This window comes from Dendropsophus ebraccatus, chromosome 1 (assembly GCF_027789765.1).
Source record: "Dendropsophus ebraccatus isolate aDenEbr1 chromosome 1, aDenEbr1.pat, whole genome shotgun sequence".
In the NCBI taxonomy this organism is placed as follows: Eukaryota; Metazoa; Chordata; class Amphibia; order Anura; family Hylidae; genus Dendropsophus; species Dendropsophus ebraccatus.
In genome coordinates, this window is record NC_091454.1 from 206,056,155 (window position 1) to 206,065,759 (window position 9,605).

At 48.0% G+C, this 9,605-nt stretch overlaps 1 pseudogene; it reads left to right on the plus strand.

Annotated features, from left to right (window-relative positions):
* The first annotated feature begins 6,004 nt into the window (after positions 1-6,004).
* On the plus strand, positions 6,005-8,474 carry LOC138784180 (serine/threonine-protein kinase 17B-like; annotated as a pseudogene).
* The last annotated feature ends 1,131 nt before the right edge of the window (positions 8,475-9,605 follow it).

Genomic DNA, 9,605 nt, shown 5'->3' on the forward strand with positions numbered 1-9,605 from the left:
TAATTGTGCGAGAGACTCTGTGCATGGCTAGATGGGGTTCTGCAACCCCTGGTACAAACAGTCCCTGGATACCTCAGGGACACCACTGATGTCCTACAGTCTGTACAACATATGACATGGGAATCACGCTACATGTGGGTGGGAATGGATGTAGTTTCACTATACACGTGCATCCCACACATTGTAGCTATGCAAGCTTTGGATTTTCATCTGCAAACACACAGCGAATATGACCAAGATCTCATTACATTCATTAAACTCACCACATGGTTCCTCGTGACACACAACTTCTTCTATTGTTCCAACCACTTTTATTTGCAGATAAGTGGAGTTTCTATGGGCGCGAAATACTCACCAGCACTTGCCAATCTAACAATGTCCTTCTGGGAGCATCAGTACATCTACACAGTGTCCAATCCCTTTCTCCGCTCCATACAATGGTACGGGAGGTACATTGATGACGTCCTCATTGTATGGAGCGGAGAGACGGACGATGTGGACTCTTTCATACACTACACCAATGCCAATCCCTACAACCTAAAATTCAAAGCAAATACAGATGCAAACACCATGGTCTTCTTGGATCTTACAATGGAAGGGAAAACAGGCCAGACAGTGCATACCTCTAATCACAGGAAGACCATCTCAGGCAATACCACCCTACATGCCACCAGTCACCATCCTCCACATACTGTAAAATCTATCCCAGTAGGTGAACTACTAAGAATGAAAAGGAATTGTGATCAGCCTGATAGCTATGCATGTGAGAAAACAGTATGCATGCAGCGCCTCTCTGATAGAGGACATAAAAAGTGGATGCCAGAAAGAGCGTGTAGGATAGTAGATACGAGGGACAGAAATGAACTACTTAGTGGTAGGACAAAAAACAGAAACAAAAGGGAATAACAGGAAACATATTTTTGTCACCAAATACAGCCCTCAGTCAGGGGCGCCACCAGCTGTCTTCATGGGGGCGGCATTCATGGCAGATTATAATATGAGCGGTTCGGGCGGCCGCCCACATTATAATCCGCCACTGACTGTACCCAGGGCCGCTTTAACCAGAGGGCACATGGTGCACGTGCACCGGGCCCACTGGTTAAAGGGGCCCCCCCGAGCAGGCCGGCCGTTGCTATGTGCGACCAGTGCGGTCGCACAGGGCTCCGGCCACCAGCCTGTCATGGGGGAGCGCCATGGATGGGTAATCTACTTACCCCTCCATGGCGCCCCCTGCAGGGGCCCCCCCGTCCGCCGCTGCCCCCGTCCGCTGCTGCTGCGGCGCTTCAGCGCCGCAGCAGCAGCGACACTGACAGAGAGAGAGAGCCATTGGCTCCCTCCCTGTCAGTCACTCTTGTGGCCGCACTTCCTGCGGTCACAAGAGGCCGCACTCTCCCTCTAGCGGCCGACGTCACTAGAGCGTCGGCGCGAGGGTAAGGGGAGTGCAGCCTCTTGTGACCGCAGGAAGTGCGGCCACAGGAGGGAAGAGAAGAGGAACGCGTGGACCCAGGTGAGTAAAAGTGTTTGTTTTTTTCAATGTTATATGGGAGGGGGAGCTATATACTATTGGGGAGCACAGGGGGCTATATACTATGGGGGAGAACAGGGGGCTATATACTATGGGGGAGAACGGGGGCTATATACTATTGGGGAGCACAGGGGGGCTATATACTATGGGGGAGAACGGGGGCTATATACTATTGGGGAGCACAGGGGGGCTATATACTATTGGGGAGCACAGGGGAGCTATATACTATGGGGGAGCACAGGGGAGCTATATACTATGGGGGAGCACAGGGGAGCTATATACTATGGGGAGCACAGGGGGCTATATACTACTGGGGAGCACAGGGGGCTATATACTATGGGTGAGCACAGGGGGCTATATACTATGGGGGAGCACAGGGGGTTATATACTATTGGGGAGCACAGGGGCTATATACTATTGGGGAGCACAGGGGAGCTATATACTATTGTGGGAGAGCACAGGGGGCTATATACTATTGTGGGAGAGCACAGGGGGCTATATACTACTGGGGAGAGCACAGGGGGCTATATATTATGGAGAGCACAGGGGGGCTATATACTATTGAGGGGGAGCACAGGGGGGCTATATACTATTGGGGGAGAGCACAGGGGGGCTATATACTATTGTGGGAGAGCACAGGGGGGCTATATACTATTGTGGGAGAGCACAGGGGGCTATATACTATTGGGGGAGAGCACAGGGGGCTATATACTATTGTGGGAGAGCACAGAGGGGCTATATACTATTGTGGGAGAGCACAGGGGGGCTATATACTATTGTGGGAGAGCATAGGGGGGCTATATACTATTGGGGGAGAGCACAGGGGGGCTATATACTATTGTGGGTGAGCACAGGGGGCTATATACTACTGGGGAGAGTGCACAGGGGGGCTATATACTAATGGGGGAGCGCACAGGAGGGCTGTATATAACTGGAGGAGCACATGAGGGTCTATATACTACAGGGACACCTTAAAACTATGGAGGCACAGAGGGGTGTAACTATGTAGGAGTACAGAGGGGTGTAACTACTGTATAGGGGTACAAGGGACCTAACTACTGAATGTGTTGGAGCCTAAAATATTTGTCTGGCAGATTCTGGAGAGAAGATTCACAGCCAGGAGAAGACTTCAAGGTGGCCCAGGCTGGATGGAGAGAAAAAGAAAAGGTGACAGACTCTGATCGGAGAAGACGCCCCCGGTGAGTCACTGGATGTAACTTCACTCTGTTATAGGCTTGTACTGATAGGGGTCATGGTGTGGCGGTATTATGTAATGGTATCAATGGTGATATCTTTCTGTTTTATTTAGTGCAGTTTTTATGTAATATGTAATCACTGAATGGTGGAAATAGTGTTATAAGGTAACTACTGTATGTATTGGGGCTCTTGATACAGTGTGGGGGCAAATTCAGTACATTATACAATGTGCAGAAAGGTAAGGGGGGGCCCACTCTTGAGGGCTGTGCACTGGGCCCACCAATGTATTAAAACGGCCCTGACTGTACCATGTACTGGAGCCCCCCCGCCCCCGGGCAGTATCTGTAATGAGATGCTGTGAGCGGGGGAGACTGTATTCATAAGCGCCGCGCTGTACTAAATCAGCCGCGCGGTGCTGATACTACAGCGCGGCGCTTATGAATACAGTCTCCCCCGCTCACAGCATCTCATTACAGATACTTCCCGGGGGCGGGGGGGCTCCAGTACATGCATTCCACGTCCGTGATCCGTCAGGATCACGGAACGTGGGAATGCAGCCTTAGTCCCCCGGCTGATGTGCGGCTGCCCGGGGTGTCCCGTCCTGTCCCCGGCAGCGCGCGCATCAGAGAGCTCCCCGTGCGCCGGAAGGCACAGGCGCACGGGGAGCTCTGTGATGCGCGCGCTGCCGGGGACAGGACGGGACACCCCGGGCAGCCGCACATCAGCCGGGACCAGACCAGAGAGGCTCGACGGGGGAACGGAGGGCAGGTGAGTTGTGTGCTGTTTTTTGTTTTATCTGCTGTGCAGGGGGGGGGGGGAGAGGGGGACCATCTATAAGGTAGGGGGGGGGAAGGGGGCCATCTATAAGGGAGGGGGGAAAGAGGGGGACGATCTATAAGGGAGGGGGGAAAGAGGGGGACGATCTATAAGGGGGGGGGACCATCTATAAGGGAGGGGGAGAGGGAAGAGGGGGACCATCTATAGGGGGGGGCCATCTAGAAGGGAGGGGGGAAAGAGGGGGACCATCTATAATTGGGGGACCATCTATAAGGGAGGGGCGGGAGGGGGACCGTCTATAAGGGGGGGGAAGAGGGGGACCATGTATAAGGGGGAGAGGGGGACCATCTATAAGGGAGGGGGAAAGAGGGGGACCATGTATAAGGGGGGGAGGGGGACCATCTATAAGGGAAAGGGGACCATCTATAAGGGAGGGGGAGAGAGGGAAGAGGGGGACCATCTATAAGGGGGGGGAAAGAGGGGGACCATCTATAAGGGGGGGGAGAGGGGGACCATCTATAAGGGGGGGAGAGAGGGAAGAGGGGGACCAACTATAAGGGGGGGGGAAGAGGGGGACCAACTATAAGGGGGGGGGGAAGAGGGGGACCATCTATAAGGGGGGAAGAGGGGGACCATCTATAAGGGAGGGGAAAGAGGGGGACCATCTATAAGGGAGGGGGGAGAGGGGGACCATCTATAAGGGAGGGGGGAGAGGGGGACCATCTATAAGGGGGGGAGAGGGGGACCATCTATAAGGGAAAGGGGACCATCTATAAGGGGGGGAAGAGGGGGACCATCTATAAGGGGGGAAGAGGGGGACCATCTATAAGGGGGGAAGAGGGGGACCATCTCCTAAAAGATCAGCACCCTCCTCTCCTGACATCCTCTGTGCTGCTGGGACTTCTCCTATAGGATTAGCACCCTCCTCTCCTGACATCCTCTGTGCTGCTGGGACCTCTCCTATAGGATTAGCACCCTCATCTCCTGACATCCTCTGTGCTGCTGGGACCTCACCTATAAAGTCAGCCTCCTCCTCTCCTGACATCCTCTGTGCAGCAAGGGACCAAACATTATGTTTATTGGGGACAGCAGTGGGGGGGGGGGGCAGTAGTGGATTATAATGTGGGCGGATTGACGGGGGGGGGGGGGGGCCTCATTCTATAGTTCGCCTCGGGCAGCAGAGAGGCTAGAATCACCCCTGCCCTCAGTTCTCCAGAAGAGCTAAAACTCTGGGAGATACCCTCTCACCCTCTCTACCAGAAAACAGGTCAAAAAAACATACCAAACAACTGACGTGGCTGACTGCCAATGGTTTCTATAAATGTGGCCATCACCCCTGCAAAACCTGTCTGTATGCAAAACCATGCAAGGAGTACAACGATTCAGCCGGCACTAAAACATAAGATCAATTCCTTTCTTAATTGTAATAGTTATATTGTAGTGTACATTATCCAGTGCACGGAGTGTCATCTCATGTACGTAGGGTGCACTACACGCAAGCTGAAGATACGAGCATGTGAACACCTTCATGATATAAAAAATCCAGGTAGTAGACCACTATCGGGGGCGTCTCGCCACTTTGTAGACATACATAGGGGTTCAACTCAATCATTTTGTATATTTGCTATAGAGAAAATTCGTGTACCTATTAGAGGGGGTGACACATCAAAAATGCTCAAAGACAAAGAGGCATTTTGGATGTTCTGTTTGAATACCTGATTCCCGCATGGCATGAACCTACGCAAGGAAATGCTGCTATACTATTAGATTGCTATAAGGTCTCATTCACACTCCTCTCTTTCTCCTCCTATGAATGTACCCCAGTACCTATACATAGCTTGCATATGCTCTTTTCCATGTCATGACAACCATACTCATTGTTTCCCTATTGTTATGATTATTTACTGTTATTTTTCACAGATGTATACATAGCTGCAAATGTTTTACACTTCTGTTGTTTTTATTTGCACAGTCAAATCTGACCTTCTGGGCGGTTCTAGGTGATTGGCCCGGGTGCTTACGGCACCGGTGCGAGTGAGGGGAGGAGCTGCGCCTGGGGCATGTTGGGTACCTGTGACTATAAACTGTGAACCTCTCAGATACAGGTCAGCCATGATTAAGGTTGCGGTGGGCAACTGAAACGCGTTGGCGTCTTTTTGGGGGGGTTGCCGCAGTGTGTGCACGGTGTCAAGGTGTCAATAAACAGCTCGATTTGCATTCACCTGGCCGGGAGCTGGACTCGTTTTTTCCTGTGCTGTATGATAGATAAAGCCTCATCTCAAGAGGAGAGTTTGTATTACTTTTCACATAGAAAATCCAGAGGTCATCAAGTATTAATGATGTGTTGTTTGACATAGAGAAGCTTGTGATAGATTATCGCCCTGTGTGAGCGGTACCGTAGGAGCAATACTAGTCTGCCATAAAAATCCTTTGTATGCAATCACTATGCTAAGTAGTACATTGGAAGGTAATTTTCCCCTGTACTGCCTATATTCTACTATCCACATGTCTATCAAGATGGAAAACATATACAATATCTACTCCATGGACACAAACCTACTGGGAAGAGGCAAATTTGCCGTGGTTCGACGATGCACTAAAAAGGCAACAGGTAGAGAATTTGCTGACAAATTTCTTAAAAAGCGAAGACGAGAAAAAGGTCTACAGAGCAGAGAAAATCCATGAAATAGCTGTACTTGAAATGGCAAAGTCAAATCCATGCATTGTGGACCTCCATGAAGTGTATGAAACTAGCAATGAAATGATCTTAATTTTAGAATATGCGGCAGGTGGAGAAATATTTAACCTTTGTGCGCCAGACCGAAATGACAACATCTCAGAATGACAAATAAGTAGACTACTGCGTCAGATCATTGAAGGCGTTAAGTTTCTGCATGAAAACAATATTGTTCACCTAGATCTTAAGCTCCAGAACATATTGCTCAGCAGACTGGAACCTCCAGGTGACATCAAAATAGTTGATTTTGGAATGTCCCGAAAAATTGGAAAATCTGATGTCCGAAAAATTATGGGCACAACCGAATATTTATCTCCAGAAGTACTCAATTATGAGCCCATATCTACCTCTACAGATATATGGAGTATTGGTGTCATCTCTTATATGCTCCTTACTGGAGAATCACCATTTTCTAGTGTAGATAACCAGGAAACCTACTTGAATATTTCATAGCTTAACCCCTTAAGGTCAAAGCCAATTTTCGTTTTTGCGCTTTTGCTTATTCCATTTTAAGTTTAAAAGTCAACAGCGCTTGCATTTTTTCACCTAGAGACGTATATGAGCACTTATTTTTTGCGAAACCAATTGTACTTTGTAATGACAGGCATTATTTTTCCATAACATATGCTGCGAAACCGGAAAAAAATCATTTGCGCTGTCAAATAGAAAAAAAACTAATTTGTTTTGATTTCGGGGAGTTTTGCATTTACGCCGTTCGTCCCATGGTAAAACTGACTTGTTATGCATGTTCCTCAAGTCGTTATGATTACTATGATATATAACATGTATAACTTATATTGTATCTGATGGCCTGTAAAAAATTCAAACCGTTGTTAACAAATATACGTTCCTTAAAATCGCTCTATTCCCAGGCTTATAGCGCTTTTATCCTTTGGTCTATGGGGCTGTGTGAGGGGTCATTTTTTGCGCCATGATGCGTTCTTTCTATCGGTACCTTGATTGCGCATATACGACTTTTTGATCACTTTTTATTACATTTTTTCTGGATTTGATGCGACCAAAAATGCGCAATTTTGCACTTTGGAATTTTTTTGCGCTGACGCCGTTTACCGTGCGAGATCAGTGATGTTATTAATTAATAGTTCGGGCGATTACGTGTGCGGCGATACTAAATATGTTTATTTGTTTATTTATTAATTTATATTTATAAAATGGGAAAAGGGGGGTGATTCAGACTTTTATTAGGGGAGGGGATTTTTTATTAATAAAAACACTTTTTTACTTTTTTTTTTTACATGGACTAGAAGCCCCCCTGGGGGGCTTGTATATACATAGCACTGATCTCTCATAGAGATCAATGCTGTGTATATACACAGCAAAGATCCATCAGATCGGTCATAGATTGCTATGGCCTGCTGCAGGCCATAGCAATCTATTGCTATGGCCTGCTGCAGGCCATAGCAATCTATTGCCGAGCCGGGATCAGCGTCATTCCGACGCTGAGGCCCGGGCCGGCCAGAAGAACGGATCTCCCGGCGGGACCCCGCTCTGAACACCCCCCGCGGCACCATGACGTATCAGATACGTCATGGGTCGCTAAGGGGTTAAAGTGACACTGTCACCCCCTTTGTTCATTTTGACATCTCTACACAGGTGTAAAGGGTAAATTTAGTGTTTTTCATATCTTATTTCATATCATATGTCATGGTGCTTGTTCAAGTAAAAAGTGTCCTTTTATCAACTGCAGATTGTATTAAGTGGGCGTGGCCTCGCGGCATTAGCGCCACATAACCCCGCCCACAACGGCACAGTTGGCCCCGCCCCCTCGCCGCCCATTGGAACAGGCTGGCCGAAAGGTCTAGACCCCACCCCCTTTACGTTGGACAACCAATGGGCGTCAAGGGGGCGGGGCCAACCGGGCCATTGTGGGCGGGGTTAAGTGGCGCTAATGCCGCGAGGCCACGCCCACTTAATACAATCTGCAGTTGATAAAAGGACACTTTTTACTTGAACAAGCACCACGACGTATGATATGAAATAAGGTATGAAAAACACTAAATTTACCCTTTACACCTGTGTAGAGATGTCAGAATGCACAAAGGGGGTGACAGTGTCACTTTAAAGTCGATTACTCAGCAGAAACATTTGTCTCAGTATCACAGAATGCAGTGGATTTTTAAGTCCATACTGGTGAAGAAACCTGAGGAAAGAGCTACAGCTGCAAATCTTCTGGCTCACCCGTGGCTTCATCAAAAAAGCTCAAGAAAGCTCATTTGAATGCGGCTGACATAAGCAAAGCGGCTCTTTCTACGGTGCCTGTGTCCAGAGCACTTCATGTATGGATAAGTCAACTTGGTAGGCAAATTGAGGACAAAATTCCAAGAGAGGACTTGTTGGAGCAAGTAACTAGTCTAAAAGACTTTTGTCGACTAATGTGACTTTCCTATTTATGTACTCAAACTTTCATAAAAGAATTTAGCTGTGGTCAATTTATGTACTCAAACTTTCATAAAAGAATTTAGCTGTGGTCAATTAAGTGCGCAGAGCAGACTCCAAAAGCAGCTTCTGTGATCTTCCTTATGAGCAGAATCATTTAATAGGAACCCAACTAGAAGAGATTCTTGAGCCCACGAAGCACGGAAAAGGTTTGTCTTTTCCTAAATCCTATAAAAAGAAGGCATTTAAGTTTTTTTTTTTTCGTGGAAAAAGGATGAAACAACTTCAAAAACTTAGGCCCTTCCAGGATAGGTCTGACAAGAAGTTTCAAAAAGGTAACCAAGACAGAATTCAGACGCCAGACTTCCCCTTCTTACTCCTCCCTTTGGCGCATGGGAAAGTATAACCACAGATGAGTGGGTTGTCTCTATGAGAACCGGTTACAGGATAAACTTTGCTCGCAAACCGATGGCCACCAGGAAGAATCACAAGGACACCCAGATTTGACTCTCAGGACCCCAGGGATGCTCTCGATATCATGGATGCATTTTTGGTGTCTTGGAGACACAGGTTCATCTACATCTTTCCTCCACCTGCTATCCTTCCGAAGGTTCTGACCAAGATCATGATGGACAAACCAGAAACAATACTCATAGCCTGCTTCTGGCCCAGGAAGGATTGGTTTCCGCTGTTACTCCATCTGTCCAAGGGAGTGTATTGGAAGCTACCATCCAGCAAGGATCTTCTGCTTCAGGAGAGGCCGCATCTATCACACCTTTATTTGACTGCATGGAATATGAAAGGAGCAGATTCAGAGACAAGGGGCTGTCGGAGCAGGTCATAGACATACTGTTAGCTGCTAGAAAAGACTCTACTAACCAGCTTTATTGCAAGCTTTGGAAAATTTGCAGGTCACCCGTTAGTAGTGAGATTTTTCAAAGCATTGAGAAATTTAAGACGAGTTGTGACACC